The sequence below is a fragment of the Balaenoptera acutorostrata genome, chromosome 9 (assembly GCF_949987535.1).
Source record: "Balaenoptera acutorostrata chromosome 9, mBalAcu1.1, whole genome shotgun sequence".
Taxonomy (NCBI): Eukaryota; Metazoa; Chordata; class Mammalia; order Artiodactyla; family Balaenopteridae; genus Balaenoptera; species Balaenoptera acutorostrata.
This window is the reverse complement of record NC_080072.1, coordinates 50,044,404-50,067,724: the sequence shown is the minus strand read 5'-3', so window position 1 is coordinate 50,067,724 and position 23,321 is coordinate 50,044,404. Positions and strand designations below refer to the sequence as shown.

General features: G+C 38.3%; 1 protein-coding gene; it reads left to right on the top strand.

The window, feature by feature from the left end:
- The window catches only part of ZNF215 (zinc finger protein 215), a 246,610-nt gene that overhangs the window by 159,367 nt on the left and 63,922 nt on the right, over positions 1-23,321 (top strand).

The window sequence follows — 23,321 nt, the reverse complement described above, 5'->3', positions numbered from 1 at the left end:
TCTACTTTCTGTTTCTATGAGTAGCCAAGACATGGAAACAATTTGAGTGTCCATCAATCAATGAAAGGATAAAGAAAATATATACATATACAATGCATTGTTATTTAGCCATAAAAAAGAAGGAAATTCTGCCATTTGTGACAAGATGGTTGGATCTTGAGGGCATTATGTTAAGTAAAATAAGCCAGCGAGAGAAAGGCAAATACTGTGTGTCTCAGTTATATATGGAATCTGAAAACATCAAAACTACAGATGACTTTATACCGGAGTTCCTCTTCTCTTTATGCTCTGTGAGCAAAACTTGAGCATTACTCAGTACTTGAGACCTTGGCATTCCTCTCAGTACTAGAGTACTTTAATGCAATTACAAGATGCCATATCCCTGGCTTACATTTCCCATCTCTCCCAACCTTACTTTCCACACCCACCATTTATTTATTTCAAAAGTATTGCTGGATCAAATATGGCCCAGACCACAGGCTAAGAGTTGTGGTACAGAAAAAGGTAAATAACACATGTACTAAGTCTTCAAGGAGCTCATAGTCTGGTGGTAGAGACATATCTTTGTCTTCTCATCCCTGAAAGTTTAATCTGCCACACCTATTCTTACACCATATACTAGCTTCGTATGGGAACCTCTAAACTACAATTGTCATTCATAACCTTAGCTTTGATCCTTTATCCTCAATACCTGCCTCATATGCCATTAACTGTGCATTTGACCCTGTTGGCCTCAGACCTTTCTGCTTATCTGTTAATTTTCTCTGCCTCTGCCTTCACATTTGATGTTCTGCACACTTGAAAAAAAAAAATTAGCCTCCTAATTGGTCTCACTGCCCGTAGTATCTCCCCTAATGCTCAAATCTGAGCATTTCACTACCCTACTTAAAACCTACTTCCATAGTACCACATTGTCTACACAACCATGTTCAAGCTATTTAACAAGGCATAAGTACTTCATGACCTGCTACTGCTGTCATCAAAACCTTATCTCTTGTCACAACCTACATTATATCTTATACCTGCAGCTCTTGACATACAGCATGTGTATCACCTAACTCCTCCTTGACCTTCAAATCTTGACTCATGTGGCATCTCCTCATAGAACCATTAGTTGTCCTTTCTTTCTTTTCCTTTTTACTGATTTGGTAATGGGTTCCTCCCATTACTGTTCCCACGAGAGCCCGTGAAAGCCCATATATCATTTACTAGCTGTATCACTGCTGCTACTGCTCAGGTAGATATAAAAGAGGTATTGTATGCCAAAGTGGCCACATACATCCTTAATTGTATAGCAAAGAGTGGATATAATTCCCTTGATGTCACATGGGTCCCTCAAATACAATATGTCTAGAAAAAATTGTCTAAGCCTGTTCTTCCTCTATCACAATGAATGATACTAGTTTCTCTGCAGTATATACTGTACTGGAGATCCAGAATTTCCTTATATCGTCTATACCTATCCTCCCCACCCCAACCCCACATCCCACTCACAACTAATCCAAGTTTTATCTAAACTTCCTCTTTAATTATCTCCTAAATTTGTCCCCTTTCTCCTGTCCTATTTCTACTGCCTTCCCCCTAGTCCTTTATACCAGTCATGTCCTTGTTATTTCTTGACTTTATTTCAATAGGCTATTGCCTGGTCTTTTTCCCCCAACCTCAACTTTTATCAATCTAATTTCCACTTGTTTCTAGAGTGAAATTTTATGTAGAAATTTGACTCCAAGAGCATTTGATTTTGGGGAACACATACAAAATCCCTCAATAATGTGTCAAATGTGTATTTCCTTTTAACTGTCCTACAGTAATCCAGTCATTGCCCACTGTTTTCCTTTTTCTAAACATGGTGTGATATTCTCTAACTCTATGATTTGCACATACTCTTCTTTCTGTCAAAACTGCACCTAGGAATTATTTATCTTTCACATTTCAATTTCTTGGTTATCACCTTCCAAAACTACCCATATTTCTACCGATATAGATTATTTACTGGTATTTCCATCTCTTCTTTTGACAATAGTCCTTATTTTAGGATCTGCTTTAGCAACTAAATAGTAAAGGTATTATAATGGTTGCATAGATGCATGGATGGAGGGGAAAATTGAGAAAGGAATGATATGGGCAGACTAGATGAATTGCAAATGATAGGAATCAAATATAAAGAAAGCAAAATGTAAAAAGGAGTTGGGTGGAAATGATCAAGAGTAGAGAACTTAAATGAGTTACCAGAAAATCTGACAGAATTGGAATAATATGTAAGGAAAACAGACATTGAATATAGAAGAATCAGCAGACCCACAGGGACAAGATAAAATGTAAGGAAGTTAGAGTAAGAGCAAAGAAATTGGAACTTCTGTTGATAAAATGGATGATATTTGGGTAAAATAAATGTGCTATATTGACAAGAGATTCAATGAGAGAAGATAAGTATAATACAGAAAGGATAGAATTAGGAATGGGAGATCATAAAAGCTGTAGGGAGGCTAGGCAGAGTATGAATGGATACAAAAACAAGCTATGAGTGGAAAAGATAAAGAAAGTCATATTGGTCTAAGTATCAGAATGGACCAGACATGAGAAATGCTGTAAGGGTTTGGGTTTTATTAGGTGTGGAGGGGACTAGGAAGATGGGTGTATTGGACAGAAAGAAAACGTGGGAGACTTGACCGTTGAAGAGGAATGAAGCAGATAACAGAATCCACTTACTTTATTCAGATGTCTTTGACTCCGGGTCCTCCCAAGATGACCAGTTGGTGAGGAAAAGACTTAGAGAGTGTATATGAAAGAAAGTTGAAGCATCAAGACAAAGAAAGATGCTGCAGAGACTCCACCTTCTCTTCCTCCCGTGATCAGAGAACACTGCCACACCAGGAAAGTTTCTTTTATGTTGCACCTCCCTCCTGTAGTCCCCATTTTGCCCTCCTCCTTCTGATGTTTTAGAATGACTCTAAATCCAGAGCCCAAGAGACCAGTAGAGATACAAGAAGAAGAAAAAAAAAGACTGGGGAAGAAGACAGGAAAAGGTGTGTTTGGGAAGTAGGAAATAGAAGTTTATCAGAAAAGTTACATGAAGCAGAGAGTGTCACAATACCCCTACTACCTCGTAGCTTCTTCCCTTGCCTTCTTCTTCCTTCTTTCCATCCTGCCACATTCATGCTCAAAAGAAAGGCTTTGACTTTAGGCCAGGCCAATCTGGGCTTATATTCTGGCTCAGTTATGTAATCTTAAGCAATTTACTTAAGTTTTTTGAACCTTAGATTCCTAACCTGTAAAATGGGAATAATATACCTCACAAAGTTGTTGAGAGGAATAAATGAAGTGATATGTATACAGTGCTTGGAACATGATAGGGTCTCAACAGTGCTACCCAGTTTCTTCCTTTATCTCCTGAACCCATATGGGTAACATCCCTTAATTCCATGATGTCATAGAAGGAGCACTGAATTGAAAGTTTCTGGGGTTTAGTTGCACGTTTGTAATTGATATTCTGTTTAATCAAGGATTTTGTTATATATCAGTTTATTTTCCATAAAATGATAATAACATATACTACAGATGTTTTGAGGATTAAATAAAACAACATTTGTGAAAAGGTTTGGCACAATCTCAGTCCCTAGTAAGCAGTGTAAGTAGAGGTTAATAATGTGGGCTCCACCGAATGTAAATTGATACAGCCACTATGGAGAACAGTATGGAGGTTCCTTAAAAAACTAAAAATAGAATTATCACATGACCCAGCAATCCCACTACTGGGCATATACCCTGAGAAAACCATAATTCAAAAAGACACATGCACCCCAATGTTCATTGCAACACTATTTACAGTAGCCAGGTCATGGAAGCAACTTAAATGTCCATCGACAGACGAGTGGATAAAGAAGATGTGGTACATATATACAATGGAATATTACTCAACCATAAAAAGGAACGAATTTGGGTCATTTGCAGACACACAGATGGACCAAGACTGTCAAACAGAATGAAGTTAAGTCAGAAAGAGAAAAATATCATATATTAACTCATATGTGGAATCTAGAAAAATGGTACAGATGAACTGGTTTGCAAGGCAGAAATAGAGACACAGATGTAGAGAACAAACGTGTGGACACCAAGTCGGGGAAATTGGGGGGTGGGATGAATTGGGAGATTGGGATTGACATATATGTACTAATATTACACTAATATGTATAAAATAGATAACAAATGAGACTCTGCTGTATAGCACAGGGAACTCCACTTCACTGTACAGTAGAAACTAACACAACATTGTAAAACAACTATACCCCAATAAAAAAAAACATTAAAAATATTGTGTACATATTTAATTGACAAAAGTAAACAATTAAAAAGAAAAAGCTCTATAATAACCCTCAAATATATAATTGAAAATGAAAAAACACTACCCTGAAAATTAATAGAGACAACATTTACACGAATGCTGAAATTATAATAGCTTCACAAGTGTGTGTAGCACAGGCTTGGCTTCCTGTGTTGGGAGACAACTGTCCCCAGTCATCTCCCATTTCTGCACATCTTCTAAAAGTTTTTGTTCTGAACTATCTATTCCAGGATGTTTAAACAACCTGATTAAAAAATGGGCAGAAGAACTGAATAGACACTTTTCCAAAGAAAAAAATGTAGATGGCCAACAGGCACATGAAAAGATGCTCAACATCATTAATCATCAGGGAAATGAAAACCAAAACCACAGTGAGATATCATCTCACACCTTTCAGAATGGCTATCATCAAAAAGAATGCAAATACACATGTTGGCAAAGATGTGGAGAAATGGGAACACTTGTACACTGTTGGTGGGAATGTAAATTGGTGTAGCCACTGAGGAAAGCAGTATGGAGGTTTCTCAAAAAACTGAAAATAGAACTACCATATGACTCAGTATTTCCATTCCTGGGTATATATCCGAAAAAAACCCCAAAAATACTAATTTGAAAGATACATGCACCCCAATGTTCATAGCAGCATTATTTAAAATTGCCAAGATATTGAAGCAACCTAAGTGTTCATCAACAGATTAATGGATAAAGAAGATGTGGTATTTATATACAGTAGAATAGTACATATCCAAAGATTGCATAAAAATTTTTTTTAATTTTTTAAAAGGAAAAAAAATTAAAATAATGTGGGCTCCACCATCACACTGCTTGTGTTCAACTATGAGACTTGGAAAAATTATTTAACATCTCTGTGCCTCTGTTTTCTTCTCTATGAAATGGGAATAATTCTAATATCCATCTCACAGAATTGTGAAGATTAAATAAATATATGGATGGAAGTTTCTTAGAACAGCACCTGGAACACAGTTTTCCTCAAAAAATGTTAACTAGTGTTCAAGAAATATTTGTTGAATCTGAGTCTGTTGAAGCTGGAGTGGAATTATCAGTGGGAACACTGGAGATTAAGAGAAGGTTCTTTGAGATTCTGAGTTTAAGAGATTCTCATCAGTAACTGGGAGGAAGCTGTTCCTAAAGTTTGAATAATCGGAACAAAATGAGTATGATTGGGCAGTTTTCATTGTCTGGATTAGTGTGCTGTCCATATAAGCCTCACTGACCCCATGATAAGAACAGAACTCAGTTCTCCAGGAACAGAAAAAAATACTGAGATAGTCAAGAGGAAGTTACCATAAGAAAATGATGTAGCAGTGAAGAAGGGCAGGACATAAAATATCTACAAATGCTCTTAAAATAAAAACCTGATTTTGAGTGAAATCCTGCGCCATAGACATTGTAGTAAACCCTATTTTGTTTGTTTGTTTTTTGTTGTTGTTTTTATTTATTTATTTATTTGCCTGCGCCGGCTCTTAGTTGTGGTACGTGGGATCTTCATTGCCACATGTGGGATCTTAGGTGCAGCATGTGGGATCTAGTTCCCTGACCAGGGATTGAACCTGGGCCCCCTGCATTGGGAGCGCTGAGTCCTAACCGCTGGACCACAAGGGAAGTCCCATAAACCCTATTTTGAACAAAGGAAAATATGTATGTACATAAATATTATTGCCATACTATGCTGTTAGTTGAAAAACGATCAAACCCAGCAGCTGTTTGAATTAACATTGATTTGGTTGATGTGGTAGTATTGTTTAAATGAGGAATGTTTGCAAACCTCATTTAGATTTAGAGGTTGATGTCAGTTTGCCTTTGGTGATTATTGTCAGCCAACTGACCACACCAATAGGCTAAATGTAAAAAGCTATAATCATTCAATATATACACTGTTAAATCCATTTGATAAACACTCATGAGGATAAAGGGGATATGTCCTTAAGATAAAAAAAAAATACAGGTTTAAATTTCTTTATCCAAAAAAAAATGGGGCACTTGAATTTTTCAGGTTTTAGAAAGGTAATATGCTGCATACACCATACGTTTCCTATCACCTCCAGAGAGTTCTGAAGCAGTATTCTATAATCAAACGCATCAATATCTCTATAGCAAAATGTATGACTATACAATGTAGAATAAATAAAGACTATAAATAATCAGTTCACAACAGATTTTTTTTTTAAATAGTTTATTAAGCTCTTTTTTTTTTAAATTAATTAATTAATTAATTTTTGGCTGTGTTGGGTCTTCGTTTCTGTGCGAGGGCTTTCTCTAGTTGTGGCAAGCGGGGGCCACTCTTCATCGCGGTGCGCGGGCCTCTCACTATCGCGGCCTCTCTTGTTGCGGAGCACAGACTCCAGACGCGCAGGCTCAGTAGTTGTGGCTTACGGGCCTAGTTGCTCCGTGGCATGTGGGATCTTCCCAGACCAGGGCTCGAACCCTTGTCCCCTGCATTAGCAGGCAGATTCTCAACCACTGCGCCACCAGGGAAGCCCCACAACAGATTTTTCATCCAATGTGTTAAGACCCCAAACTTAGGAAAAAATGCTGTTTCCAAAGCTGCTTGGATTTTTGAATCACAGATAAGGGCTTATGGAATCCATACCTATTTATAACCAAATGCATATGCCAAGGGAAAAAATACTAGATATGTTATTAAAACAGAAGATGGCAAAAATATTCTTTATCCCCATTATTTCATGTTGCTTTGGTACTTTTTGTCAATAAGATACAACCTGAAAAAAGTGAATAATAAATATTTAAAAGGTAGATGCAAAATATTATTTGCATATATGATTATACTTAAGAAAAATAAGAGTACTAAACTAAAAGCTATTCAATAGTTATAAGAAATACTACAGAAAGAGTCCATGTACACTTTGCCCAGTTTCCCACATAGTAACATGTTATGAAACTATAGTACATTATCACAAACACGGTATTCACATGGTAATAGGCCAGATACAGAATATCTTCATCACAAGAGTCCTCATTTTGCCCTTTTACAGGCAGACCCATTTCTTTCCTGCCCATATCCTTTCCTTAAGCCCTGTTAACTACTATCTGTTCTCCATTTCTATAATTTGGCATTTCAGAAATGTTCTATAAATGGATTCATACATTATATAATCACTTGAAATGGGCTTTTTTTCTTAGCATGATTCTCTGAAGATTCATTCAGTTTGTTGTGTGTATCAATAGTTCTTTTTGTGTGTGTGTGTTGCTGAGTAATGCTACATGCTGGATGTACTTAGTTTGTTTAAACATGCACCAGTTGAAGAACATCTGGGTTGTTTCCAGTTTATGCTATTATGAATAAAGCTGCTATAAACATTTATGCAGAAGTTTTCATGTGGCAAAAAAAATCTTGCTCTGATTTTGAGATAAACTGCATTAAACTTGTATATCAATTTGGGGAAAATTGACATCATTACTACTTCAACATTCCAGTACATGAACACAGTATGTTTCTCCTTTTATTTAGATCTTCATTCATTTCCTTCGTCAGCATTGTGTATTTTTCAGCACGCAAGTCTTATAAATATATTTTTAGATGTACACCAACTAAATATTGTGTTATTAATTTCAGTGTCTATGTGTTCATTGCAACTGCATAGAATTACACTTGATTTTTTTTTTAAATTTATTTTATATTTATTTTTGACTGTGTTGGGTCTTCGTTTCTGTGCGAGGGCTTTCTCTAGTTGTGGCGAGCGGGGGCCACTCTTCATCGCGGTGCGCGGGCCTCTCAACTGTCGCGGCCTCTCTTGTTGCAGAGCACAGGCTCCAGACGCGCAGGCTCAGTAGTAGTTGTGGCTCACGGGCCTAGTTGCTCCGCAGCATGTGGGATCTTGCTAGACCAGGGCTCGAACCCGTGTCCCCTGGATTGGCAGGCAGACTCTCAACCACTGCGCCACCAGGGAAGCCCTACACTTGATTTTTATATATGTTTATTTTGTGTCCTGTGATCTTTCTGAACCCACTGTTCTAGACTTTTTTTGTTGATTCTGATTTCTGAGTTCTGATTCTCCACTAGGCATCTTCTGACAACGTAAACATTAAAGAGACAGGCACCTTATTACTGCTCAATGGGTGTGGTGGTCTAGGCTCTCCACTGACACCTGGTGGCAGTGGGGATGAAATTCCTGGCTCCCACCCAGCCTGGTGAGGGTGGAAGTCTAGGCTCCCCTGGATTTAACCACAGTTTTTCCTATTGTGTTTGGATGAAGTAGAGTGGTTATCATCTAAACATTTCTGTCTTGCTAGGTTGCCCCCTTTCTGGGTTATTTGGCTAGAGAGAGCACATTTTGGTTTGGGCTTTTTTGTTTGTACGTGTTAGATTTTCAGATTTCTGACTTCTCCAATAAGAGGCCTAGGATATATGAAGCCAAAAACAAACCCAGGGAACCCACTACCTTTTCATTTCTTGGTCCACAATGTTCCTACCTACTCGCCTTCTTTTTTCTACCTTTCAGAGTCTTATGTTTGTTTTATATATAATATCCAGGGTGTTTTAGTTGTGTTTGGTGGAATCAGTAAAAGTGGGCAATCAACTTTCATAGCGAAAATAATAACAATGTGTTGTGTAATTCATAGAAAATGTATGAGTAAAATGTATGACAGCACTAGGACAAAAGAAAGAGAGGTAAATGGAAGTTCACTTTTATATAATGTTACATTATACATGAACAGTTATGTTTCTTCAGGGTAGATTGCTACATGTTAAGGATGCATATGGTAAACCCTAGAGCAAACACATAAACAAAGAAACAAATAATTTATAGCCATAGGTGAAATAACAAAAGAGAAGAAAAAAATTGGCAGACACACACCCAACTATATCAAAATTTGTAAGTTTAATCTATTTTAACAGAAGTTGATTTTTATACTGAAAAAATTTCACAATAATAAGCAATTACTTGAATGTAATTAGGAATCATTATATAGTGATCTTTATGTCTACAAAATTTACTTTGTGGGTTACTGATGATAAATGAATAGTATTACTTTATGACGCCTATCATGACAAAAAATACTTGTAGATTAAAATATTTCCAATATTTAGAATAAATATTTAACAGAAGTAAATATTCCTATTAAGAGACAGAGATTGTTACTCTAGATTAAAGCAAGAAAGCAAGAAAGGAAGAAAGAAAGAAAAAGAAAGAAAGAAAAGGAAGGAAGGAAGGGAGGAAGAAAGAAAAAAAAAGGAAGAAGGAAAGCTAGGAGCAGCTGAGACAAAATCTTGCCATCAACCCCACCCTCAGCACTGTGACCACAGTTGGGAGGGAACTCACAACCCCAAGTTTCTCCCTGAGGAGTGAAGGGTTTTAACTCCACACCAGGCATCCCATTTTAAGACCTGCACCTGAGAGACAAGCCCCCAAAACATCTAGCTTCAAAAGCCAACAGGGCTTGTGTCCATGAGACCCACAAGGCAATAGCAATCTGAGAAATAGTTCTTAAAAGGCTCATGCAGACTCACCCACCCCACAGCCCCAAGGCCCAGAAAAAGGGCCCTGAAAAGAGCTCAGAGACACTGAGGCAGCTGAAAAGTGCTTTCTGTGAAGTAGGCCTATTTGCTTATCTTAAAGCATCAGCCTGAGGGGCAAGCATGTAATTTAACACACATCTCTCTCCAAAGACGGACGGAGGCCAGCGGGTGCCATCTTTGCGCTCTCCCTCTGCCTCACTCCAGCTCACAGCTTTCTCTTGAGAAGGAGCTTATGTACTTGTCTGGTACCCTGATTTTTGGGGGTTGTCACCCAGAGGACACCTCTTGGTCACCTGGTTCTGGTGGCCAGCAAGGCTTACGCTCTAAGGTCCCATAGGACTGTAGTAAACAGAGAAGGAATTCTTAACTGGCTACCTCCCAAGGCACAGCAGAAAGGCAATAGACTAATGTGCCCAGCCTTTCTGTAAAAGAAGCCTGTTAGCTTATCTTCATAGGTGCAGCCTGAGGGGCAGGCTTCCTATTAAACACACATCTAAAGGCCCACTGTAATCCTTTTCAGAGACCTCAGACAGTAGGATCTATCTTTGAGCTCTCCCTCTGCTGCAGTCCAGATCACCCGTATCTCGCAGAAAGGAGTGCACATGTCTAGTGCCCTGGTTTTTGTGACTGATGCCCAGGAGATACCCCTTGATTACCTGGTGGCCTGTGGGGCTTAGGTTCATGGGTCCCATTGGACTGTAACAAACAAAGAAGCAGTTCTTAACCAGTTACACCTCAGGGCACAGCAGAGAGTCGACAGACTAAGGCACCCAGTCTTTCTGTGGAAGAAGCCTATTAGCTTATCTTAAGGCTTTGAACTGAAGGGCAGGCTTCTAATTAAAAACACTTTTAAGGGCCAACGGTGATCCTCTTCAGAGACCTTGGAGGGCAGGCACTATCTTCACACTCTCCATCCACCACACTCCAGGTCACCAGTATCTCCCAGAAAGGAGTCTCTGCGCATGTCTGTTGCCCCAGTTGCTATGGCTGCCACCCAGGGAAAGCCCCTGGATTGCCTGGCTCTGCTGGCCAGTAGTTCTTATGTTCATGGGTCCCTAGGACTATAAAAAATGGAGAAACATTTCTTAACTGGCTACTGCCCCCTGGGGCACAGTACAGAGACAGCAGACTGAAATGCACCCCTGTCTTTCTGGGAAAGATGACAATAAGCTTATTTTCATAGCTGTGACTTAGGGGATAGGCTTCTAATTAAACACATATTGAAGGGCTGACTATAGTCCTCTCCAGAGACTGGGGAATCTAGCAGGTGTCATCTATGCCTTCTCCCTCTGCTCCTCCCGCAGGCCATCAGTGTCTCTTGAGAAAACTTGTATACACATCTGGTACACTGACATTTGTGACTGCCACCCAGAGGATACATCCCTTGATAGCCTGGCTCTGGTGGCCAGTGAGACTCGTGTTCATGGGTTCAATGGGATGGTAATAAACAAAAAACAGTTCTGAACTGGTTATCACTCCAAAACTCAATGCAGAGGGAGCAGATAGAAATGTTCAATCTCCCAGTCTTCTCCTGAAAGATGTATATTTGAATACTCTAAAAGTTGTTGCCTACAGGTCTGACTTCCAATTAACCTGAATCTAGGTGCTAATAGGGATTCTCCCCTTTGGGACACTGATGGCTCTTGGCATACCCTCAACTACTGGGAGCCCACTAACAATAAAGTAGGTTGCTTGGACAATCACAAGGGTTTGAGAGACAGCCAAGAGCTAGGGCAGCATTGAACAATAAGTTTTATCTCCTATATGATGCCACTCCTTCAGACTGAGTGAGGTGGCTGTTTTACCTAATGTATAAAAACCCACACAGAGGCAAGGAAAATGAAGAAAAAGAGGGATATGTTCCAAATGAAGAGCAAGATAAAACCTCAGAAAAGAAGACCTTATGAAATGGAGATAAGTTATTTACCTGATAAAATTTAATATAATAGTCATAAAGATGCTCACTGGGCTCAGGAGAACAATGGCTGAACAAAGTGAGAATTTAAACAAAGAGAAAGAGAATTTTTTTTTTTAATTTAATTTATTTATTTATCCATTTATGGCTGTGTTAGGTCTTCGTTTCTGTGCGAGGGCTTTCTCCAGTTGTGGCAAGCGGGGGCCACCCTTCATCACGGTGCGCGGGCCTCTCACTATCGCAGCCTCTCTTGCTGCGGAGCACAGGCTCCAGATGCGCAGGCTCAGTAATTGTGGCTCACGGGCCCAGCTGCTCCGCGGCATGTGGGATCTTCCCAGACCAGGGCTCGAACCCGTGTCCCCTGCACTGGCAGGCAGACTCTCAACCACTGCGCCACCAGGGAAGCCCGAGAAAGAGAATTTTAAAAGTAGCAAACAGAAGTCACAGAACTGAAGAATACGTTAACTGAAGTGAAAAATATACTAGAGGGTCTCAAAAACAGACTAGATGAAATGTAAGAAAGGATCAGTGAACTCAAAGATAGGATCAGTGAACTCAAAAACAGACTAGATGAAATGTAAGAAAGGATCAGTGAACTCAAAGATAGGTTAGTGGAATTCGTTCAGTCAGAGCAGCAAAAAGAAAAAAGAATGAAAAAGAATGGAGATAGCTTAAAGAACTTAAAGGGCACATCAAGCAGAATAACATTTGGATTATAGGAATCTCCCCAGAGATGAATGTAATAAGAGAAAAAGAAGGTCATCACCTAATGATAAAGGGCTCAATCTAACAATATTTGTAAATATTTATGGACCCAGCTAGGAATACCAAAATATATAAAGCAAAAATTAAAAGACCTTAAGAGAGAAATAAACAGCTATACAATAATAGTAGGGGACTTTAATATCCCAACTTCATTAATGGATAGATCACTCAGATAGAAAATCAATAAGGGAAGATTGGCTTTAAATAACATGATAGACTGGATAGACTTAACACACACATAGAGAACATTCCATCGAAAAACAACAAAATACACATTCTTCTCAAGTGCACATGGAACATGCTCAAGGATACTTCATATGTTAGGGCACAAAACAAGTCTTAATAAATATAAGAATATTGAAATTATATCAGGCATCTTTTCTGACCACAGTAGTATGAAACTAGAAACCAATTACAAGAAGAAAACTGGAAAATTCACAAATATATGGAGATTAAACACCATGCTACTGAACAACCAATGGATCAAAAAAGAAATATAAAGACAAATTTTTAAGAAATACCTTGAGACAAATGGATATGGAAATACACATAAAAAATCTTATAGAATGCAGCAAAAGAAGTTCTAAGTGGGAAGTTCATAGCAATAAATGGCTATAATAAGAAACAAGAAAGGTCTCAAATAAACAACCTAACTTTGAACCTCAAGGAACTAGAAAAAGAGGAACATATGAAGCCCAAAGTTAGTAGAAGGAGGGAAATAACAAAGATCAGAGTGGAAATAAGTGAAATAGAGACAAAAAGAGAATACAAAAGATCAAAGAAACTAAGAACTTGTTTCTTGAAAAGAAACACTAAATTGGCAAATCTTTAGCTAGACTCCCCAAGGAAAAAAAAAGAGAGAGGACTCAAAATCAGAAATGAAAGGGGAGATGTTACAACTGATACTACAGAAATACAAAGGCATAATGGTTAGAAGTAGTAGCAAAGTAAGAAGTATAAGAAGGAATGGGAGCCAAGGTTTAAGATTGTATGTGAGATAGGCATTCCAAGACAAATAAGTAGTAAGTGCAAAGGGTACAGAAGTAAGTCTTCTTATGTGTAAAAAGTGTAAACTCTGAAGCCAAAATGCCTGGGTTGTAATCCTGACTCTCTTCCTGAGTAGCTGTAAGACACTGGACAAATAACAGCATATCTTGACTCCGTGTCATCTATAAAATGCAGATAATCACAGCACCTATTTCATTGCATTGCTATGAGGTTTAAATGAATTAATGTATGTAAAACACTGTTGGACACTTAAGAAGCACTGTGGAAATGTTCATCATGCTGATATAATCATGATAATGACAATGGTGATAGCAGTGGTAATAATGATGAAAATAACATGGGAGAGATGTCTGGAGGAGATGAGGGTGGGGAGATAGGAAGGGGCCAAATATTCAAGAGTCTTCTATGCTAGGACTCTGAAACTTATTGTGAACTATCTTCATTAAAAAGTTTTAAGCATGAAGTAACAATCAGCTATGTGTTTGGAAAGACTTTCCTGGTAGTATTGTGGAGAATGGGTGGCTAGGGGACAAAGTCTGTGGGATGGAGACCAGTCAAAAGGCTTATACAATTGTCCATGAACCATAAACTCAGGGCAACACAAAATTACTTCTTAATCTCAGAACTTGAAGTCCTCCATCAAAATGGGTCAGCAGAGAAAGCAGTAAGCAGACCTGACTGATAAGAGGAAAATCACTGCTTCCCTGGATCCCACCCACTCCTGTAAGCCTGCAGGCCAGTGAGGACTTGAGCTTCAAAGCTGGCCTGCTTGCCAGCAGGAGTTCATTAAGTGTGGCTGTGCAGCCTGAGGTCATTAGCCCTCTCCCCAGATCTGATCTTGTCTGTTCACCTAAGCTCTCCCTCCAGGCCCCAAGAGGAGGCCACTGGGAGCCTCCCTCAACTGTGTTCCCTGAACAGCAGTGTGTCTCATTAACAGCTTTTTAATGAGGTCATGGTCTGTGACTGCTCATTAATAGGATGGTTAGTCTGCAACCCCAGGGGTGGAAGAGACTGAGGATAGAAGCCAGGGGGAACAGAGCTCAGCCCAGCTAGAGCTGAGGAGAGGGAGAGAGAACTAACTCCCTTTAGGGAGAGATTCCAGCCCTGTACTCTTGGGTCTCCAGGGTCCCTTCCAGCTCTCAGTGACTATGACTCTGCAGATTGAGGTCTGCAGGGACCAGGGACAGGGGTGGGAGGAATTTCAACAGAGTCCAGTGACCCCAGGCTCGGACCAGCTCTTGGTCTAGAGAGACACTTGAGGAAATCAAGTACTCTTCAGGTTTTCTTTGATGCTTGTGTAAAGGGAATTTCCCTCTTGAAACTTTTTATCATCTTGCCTTCCATAATCATGGATTCCTTTGCTACCCACTACATGCCCAAGGGCAGATTCTTTGTGCTATTTTCCAAGTCCTTTTAAACTATACTGGTCCTAGGAGTTCAGTTGTTGGCCCTCTTCTCTCTTCCTTGTGTACTATCTCTTAGAGATCCCACCATTGCCAGGGTTTCAACAAATCACTATTGTGAGATGAAACTTCGGTATTGGCTTATATCTCCCACCAGGATTATTACTAGTGCCTCCTAATTGGTCTCCCAGCCTCCAGTCATACTGAAGACTTTTATATACACCCCATTCTCATTCATCCTTCTCACCGTCTCCAGAGTTCTTTCTAAATACATATGTGATGATCTGTCATAATCATGCTTTAAATCCTTACAATTCATCCTCATCTTCACAATGAAACTATGTTCTTAGCATGTCATACAAGCCCGTGTATAGTCCAGCTCAAGCTTATCTTTCCAATCTCGTTCTTTCCATACCCCAACCCTGCAGTTGAATGCATAGTCAACAACTGTCACACTGATCTATTTTCTTTCCCCTTATACCAAGCATTTCTAGTTTCTCTAAGCATAGTCTTTTTTTATTCTCCTCAACAATTTAGAGTCTGAAAAACCTGGATTCAAATCCTGTGTCTGGTACTTAACAGCTATGCAAGTTCATAAAAATAACTCTAAATATCTATCCTTATATTTCATAATCTGTACATGGGATATAATATAATTATATAGCACATTCATAACCCAAATTAATAACATAATAATATATAATAAAATTAAAATTACATGAGCCAACCACTTCCACTCATGGAGCTGTATGATCTTTCTGTAGTATCTCTTTCAATTCAAAGGGGGGGATTGGTTATGTAGAATTCTCAAGAATGTTTGCTGTAATTGTAACATGAGAAATCTACTTAAATTCTATCTCCTCCCAGGAAGCAGGGTGAATTAAGTAACATTTATTGACAGAAAAATATGTTACATATTTTTAAATAAAGTATTAATTATTCCTCATGGGCTTCATCACAATTTTTAAAATAGGATACTTGTTTCAAAAAACAAGTAACTTGTTTAATTGTCACAGCAATTTAAGTGTCAGCAAGAATATTAATCTAGGTATGAATCCAAAATATCATGTACTTTAAGATTGGGATTGACATATATACACTAATATGTATAAAATGGATAACTAATAAGAACCTGCTGTATAAAAAAATAAATTCAAAAAATTCAAAAAAATAAAATAAAATAAAAATATTGCATATTCCTTCTTCTAAAATACAGAGGTAGAAGCTCAAAAGAAGTTATATGAAATAAGTAAATAAAATAATGTTTTACACGGAGATTAAAAGAGCTCTTAGGAGAGTGAAAATTAGCAAAGAAAACAAAACACAACAAAGAACAATGTTGAGATCAACTTCAGTGGAAATTATCTGATCTATTGTGTGATGAGCTATTTCTCTGGGAGAACTAGAAGTACTTATAAAATTACTTTTATTTTCTGAATGAAGAAGATACGTGGCACAGAGTAAGTGTTCAATAAATGGCAGAAATTATTACTAACCTGTTGTATCTTTACACAATTTTTTCTGTCTAAAATTCCTCCGTCTCACCACCTCCTCCCCGTACTAAGTTAATTTATACTTATCTTTCAAGATTCAGCTCTAATTTTATTCTTTGGAATACAATTCTAAATGTTCTTCTTCTAGAAACACTCTCTAATTCCCCTAGATAAAGCTGAGGTCACTTGCCTTTGTCATACATATCTTGGTCTTATATTACTACTAAAGCATTTAAGATAATGTAATTAATTGTATTTTACATGCATATCTATCAGGTGAGTATAAGGACAACCTCTCATTATGTTCAAATTCCTTTGCCTGGCACTCACTAATACTCAATAAATGTCGAAATGAATGATTAAGTCCCAGATCATTACCTCTAGCAGTGATCTCTCACCCAAATGTGTTTCATGTTTCCACGTGCCTCCAAGACATTTCTGCTTAGGCAGCAAGGTATCTATCTAGCACAATGCTCTCAAACTAATGTATGAAATAAACTTTTATGAAGGATGCTTCCTTCTCCCTAATAACAGTGACAATAAACACAGCAAAGATATTTTCCACTAATTTTCTCCCCAAAATGTTCTTTTGCTTGTAAATATGTTTTCCTCAAAAGCCCCCCAAATTTTAACCCCCAAAGCCCACCAGAACTGTTATCCAAAATGTCCACAAAAAGATGTAAACATGACTATCCCTTTACTAGTAAACATACGTTGTTTGTGAGGGTTTATTTCCATACACTGATATAAACAACTCACCCAAAAGTGATAACTATCTGCTGTACTCCAAAGTTTTAAACAATTTATGTTACCCATAACGTAACGTATGAGGACACTTTGAGTACCAACAATCAAGGATGAATGATGTACCCATGAGTCCATAGAAAGAGAAAGAGGTGCACTTGAGTGCTCAGGCACCCTACTCAGCATAAAAGTCCAAACCATGCAGAACATGGATTAAGCATCGGAGCTTGTTGAAAGCGTGCTGAGCTGGTTAGCGGAGGGTTACCTACAGATGGTAAGTCAACTCCAACCCCTGTGTGGTATGCCTACATGATGAAATTCTGAACTCATGGTTACTTTGAATAAAACACAAACTCATTCTCCAGTCACTACATCTAGTCAATTTTTTTCTTATTACTTACCCTTCTTTTTAATTTAATTTTTCATTGATTTATTTTTACATTCCATCAGGGAACGTGTATATACCGAGTTCTGAGAGTACAGTGGTGAACATACGTGCTGCTGTTTAGTTAGTGCTCATCCAACTAAATGGGTCAGAGAAGTAAACAGATGATTATGAAATTAAAACATCATTCAAGGTACTTTACTCTGCTCTAATGCTACAACTTGATAATCGGTATCATAGGAGTATACAACCAGTCTTCAACTCCTGCAAATTCTTCCTTGGCAACACTTTTTATTCATCCCTGTTAATTCCCATTGCCATTGCCATTGCCATTGGCTTGTTACTTATTCCTCTTTTTGATTCCCCCTTTTGTTGCCACATTCTTTCACTTAATCAGTGAACATTTACACACTGAATCTTGAAGGTACAACAAAAAATGAACAAGGTCCTGCCCTCTAAGAGCTCCTATGCAAAGTGCTTTACTGTGTAATAGTTCTACACTTTGATAAGTGCTATCATGGAACTATTCAACCAGTCTCTAAATCCTGCTAATTCTTCCTTGGCAAAATTCTTCCACATCCTTTGTTTCAATTCTCATTTACATTGCCACTGCCATTGGCCTAGCCAGGCCATTGTTCCTGAATTATTACTATATAAGCTTCCTCACTATTCTCATGGCTTGCATTCTTTCTTCCCAATCGTCCTTTACCCTCACTGCTAAGTACTGATTTACAGAATCCCTCAATTAAGAGAGGATTAAACAAAGAATCACAAATAAATATATAATTATACAATGCTACCACTGCTACGAAGTAAACTAATAAAATTCTCTGAAGAAGAATAAATGGGACTCCTAATACAAGGAGGTCAGGGAACTCTTTTCTGAGGAAGTAACAACAGAAAATCGGAAAGTGGTATCAGAAAATTGAGTAGGAGTTAACCAGGTGAAAATTAGGAGGAAAAACATTAGAATCAAATGAATTAACCTATGCAAAGATCCTAATGCAGGAAAGTTTAGTGAATTAGTGGAAAAGAAGGAAGCCAATCTGACAAACATTAAGTGTAATTGCAGAAACGGTGATGATAGCAGTAATCAGAGTGATGTGGTCATCTTACAGTCAACTGGAATGCCCCTTCCTCTCCCTGATGGAAACCTTCAAGTCTCAAGTCAAACAGTAGTTTGATGAAAACTGCTTTGTATGACATACACCAAGGCTTGGAATGTTTTCTATACTTAATCGCATTTCCTTTTCACAACAGGTATTGGGACATGGAGTAATTTTAATATCTTTCTCTAGGTCATAAGGCTAGAAATTAATAGGGGAGGAACCAGAATAAAAGTGTTGATTTGTTTCAAGTGTCTTTTATTTTTATTAAAAATTTAATAAATGTGCATAAAATTAATTAAGTACAAAATAATATACAATCAAAATACCTCCCTCTCAGAGTTGACCTCTGTTCTTCCCCACTTTCCTTGCCCAAAGGCAACAACTATTATCAATTCCTTGAGTATCTTTTGAGAAATTTACTGTTTACATATTTTATATGTAGGTTTATAATATTTATTTCTATTAAATAGATGTAATTTGTGTAATGTGTATACAATATCCTTCACCCTGCTTTTTTTCAAATAAAAATTTATCTTGGAGTTTATCCCACATTAATATATTCACAGTTGCATAGTATTGCAGTGGAAAACCTACAATTTTTAATCAGTTGCCTATTGATGGAATTAAGACAATTTTTACAATATTTTACTGTTAAAAATTGTACTATAATAAGAAACAGTATAACCTTTCCTGTGTCTAAAATTGTATGACTCTTAAAGCCTGAATCACTAGCTCTATCCCGTACTGCTCTCTAGGCTTCTCAAAAGCCAGTAGCCTCAAGTCACTTGATCAACCTTTGGACAAGGGCTTATATCTTCTGCTTGTACAACTTCCTTAACAATGACCAGCCTACTATTAACAAAAAGACAAAAAGATCCTGTAATAAAGGAAGTCTATTTAATTGAGCCCTTTCTTTCAGCAGTTTTCTATTTCTTCCATCCTGGATTTTGTGTATAGCAACTACTTAGTCTTAAGTTCTTAATTGTTTATTTGTTCAGTGCCTGACTTCCCCCATTTGAATGTAAGCTTTATGAGCACAGAGACTTTGTTTTGTTCATTCCTCTCTCTAAGGGTCTGTAACAATGCTTGTCATGTAGTAATTAGTCAGTAGTTGTTTTGAACAATTACTGGCTATTGGGAAAGTTATTATAACATGATATTCATGATATAGTAATATATATGCTGTAATAGAGTACATTAACATCCTTGTTAATATACCCCACCCCATCATACCAACCCTGTAAAATAAGCATATTATTTTTGCCTAAGCAATATGGAAACAGAAACTCAGAGAGTTTAATAAAATTGCTAGGCATCACAAACCAGAGAGTTCTAGTGCTGGGGTTAACTTAGGTCACTCAGAATCCAAAATGTGTGTGCTTTTCTCTACACAATCCTACATTCCTAGAGTATGGTTTTCCTTTCTTGAACTTCATCCAATTGCATCTGATGTTCCTTAGGGTCCCAAAGGACAGTGGAGTCAAGAAAGGTCAGTACCCTTGAGGAAGGGAAGGAAGAGGAGCTAAGGTGAGCCCAGAAATACCTGGGGGAAAATACAGATGCCAGCCCTTCACCTGGCCCTGAGGACAAAAGAGACACAGCTGGGAATATATCTCCTAAGTCAGGACCGGGAGCATGGCCAACCCATCTAGTCTGCTCACTCACGCCCGACACAGAGAAGGCAGCAGTGACCTGAATTCAGGTCCAACTGCAACTGCACCTCAGATGGAACTCAAATCCACAATCTTAGGGCTGCAACATCACAACTCATCTCAGGACTTAATGAAGCTCAGCTTCTTTATGTCTTGGCACAGAAGGAATTCAGCAAGAGGCAAAGTGATAGGTAAGAAGTAGATTTATTAATATAAGATGCTTGTGGCAGGCAAGAGGGCTCTGCCCCCAGAACTAAGTGGACTACATTTTTATAATCAAAGGAAAGGTGGGGAGGGGGAGAAGACCACCTTCTTCCTCTTCCTTTGTAAAGATGTTTCAGGAAAATGGGGCACAAGAGGATGGTCATGTCCCAGGTCTCAGGCAAGTTCCTGGGATGTGCCACCAAGTGAGGGTCCTTGGCTTCATGCAGGAAAGAATTCAAGAGTGATCCATAGTAAAATGAAAGCAGGTGTATTGAGAGAGAGACACATTCCATAGGCAGAATGAGGTCCAACTCAGAAGGCGAGAATGGTCCTGAAATATGGGGTGACTAGCTTTTATGGGCTGAGTAATTTCATAGGTTAACAAGTGGGAGGATTATTCCAACTATTTTGGAAAAGGGGCAGAGAATTCCAGGAGTTGGGTCATCACCCACTTTTTGGCATTTTACTGTCGGCCTCAGAACTGTCATAGTGCCTGTGGAGTGTCATTTAGCATATGCTAACGTAGTACAGTGAGCACATTGTAATACAGTACAGCTCAAGGTCCACTGGAAGTCGTATCTTCTGCCACCTCGGGCTTGGTTGGTTCTAACCAGTTTTTGTCATAACTGATTTTTCTCAACGGCTGTGTTATTCTTTAAGGATTGTGCCCTGTTCCATTCCCTCCTGTCTCACAGCTGTTAACTGTTCATCTAGGACAGGAAGTAAGACCTCCCTGGTTCCTCTTCTGGTCCTTCTGACAGCAGAACCAGAGTTCCTCAAACACTCAGGGGCGTGTGTGAAGCATAGGTGTCAGGCAGAGCTGAACAAGGCAGATATCCCTATTGGGCACAGGCAAGGCTCTTACCAAGGGATGAATCAACCAGGGACCCCTCTCCAGATTCGGTTGCTCAACTAGACAAGGTTTGGCAGGGTTTGTCATGACACCTAATTCTATCCCTATGTCCACACTGGAAAGATCTTATCATTTTTCACCTTCCTGAGCCTCAGTTTCCACTTTCTGTGTCATAAGATAAGTGAGATCTGAGACCACAAGAAGATTGAGATTACCCAGGTTATTTTCCAGTTCTGACTGTAAAGCATTCTGGCTCAGAAAAATTCCAGTCTCTGCAGCTTTGACAGAACATACACCTCCTGAAGTCTTGACTGTCCTCTAATTAACTCAGGGAAGACTTGCCTCACTGGAACATGCACAAGGTAGATCACATCAAGTACACTATTTCTTTAGGACAATTCTATGGGTGCAGAAAGCCTAGAAGAGAGGGTTCCTCCTCCTGGGACAGTCAGCTAATGATTAACAGAAGAATGTTCTTCTGGAAGTTTTGGAGGGACTAGCAGGGAGCCTGAAATGTCTTTTGATTGTGTTACGTGGTTTTGCTTTTTTCTTTTTATTTGTTTCCTGCCTGAATGCTTAAAGGAAATTTTCCCTATCCTAAAATTTTTTTAAAATAAGTACCACAAAGATCAAGACATATTGGTATATTTCCATTATTTTCTCTGTGTGTGTATATTAAGGAATGCTTTCAGTTTAAAAAAAAAAAGCTCAGTGATTTTTATTTTTTATAGTATTTTCACAATTTCAATTTTATATTTTCATAATAAAGTACATGCTAGATGTTCTGCACATCTTTAGCCAACTTCATTTTCATCCCTATTGCTTAGAAAGCCATCAGAGAATTTATTAGGTGTCCCTACTCCTTATACATTCCCCCCAACAAGATACCGTATACTTACTGTATCAAGACCTTCATTGTGATTTAATATAATTGATTATTTAAATATCTCCTCCATTAGATTCTAAGCTTCAGAGAGAAATCAATCATCACATTGCCAGTACCTCAACAGAAGTGGAATAAATATTGAATTTTTTCATAGCATTTAAGATTCCAGCTCTTATTTAATATAGTCCAAGTTAATTGTTTATTCATGAGTATTATCTTTCAAACATTCACTCTAATGTTCTTATTTTTCACAGAATTTTTGTGGGAATATGTTTCTTTTTTCCAATTTGTCCACTTTAGAAAGAGAAGTATTTGGAATCTCCTAGGACACACTCACTATCTACTTAGTTGTACTACAGTACTCCTCTCAGATCTTAATTTTGAAAGCCAGTGGATATTCTGGGTCCTGACAATGAAATGTCAATTACAGCTTTACTGGACTGAGGAGAAAGATCCTAAGGTTGTTACCTCATAATCTGATTAGGCAAGAAGGAATAGGCATTATATGATGTAAAATACTATACAGCTCTTACATGGGAAGGAGGGAAAAAAGTGCATTAAAACGACTACATTCTATAGACATTCTTCCTACGCACCCCCTTGCCACTTTTTCTCCTATTTGAGTCACCTCAAAACAAAACATGAAAAAACACGACTTTTTCTACTGTATACACTCTCAAGTTATCTTAGGATTGAAGTCTTTAAATGTACACAAAAAAGGTAAGTACAGCTTTGGGCAGTAGATGGAGAAGATAAACACCATGAATCTTTGAAGACGGGGGATACAAAATAGGTATACATGGAAAATTTATACTGTTTTCCATCTAACTCCACTCCATTTCCTCAGGACACCTTTCATTTAACCCTGCTAAAAAGGTATTAAGTGTGCAGCAGAAAATGGATGTGTGTGAATATGATCCAAGTTGTTTTAGCAAATATGGTAACAAAGTGGAAAATGGATCACAAAGAATAAGAGTGGGGAACATTAAGCCATTGCCCGTTTCAGAGCTCAGGCTCTGGCCTTTCTTCCTTGTGTCTTTATTCTTAGACAACACAAGGCCC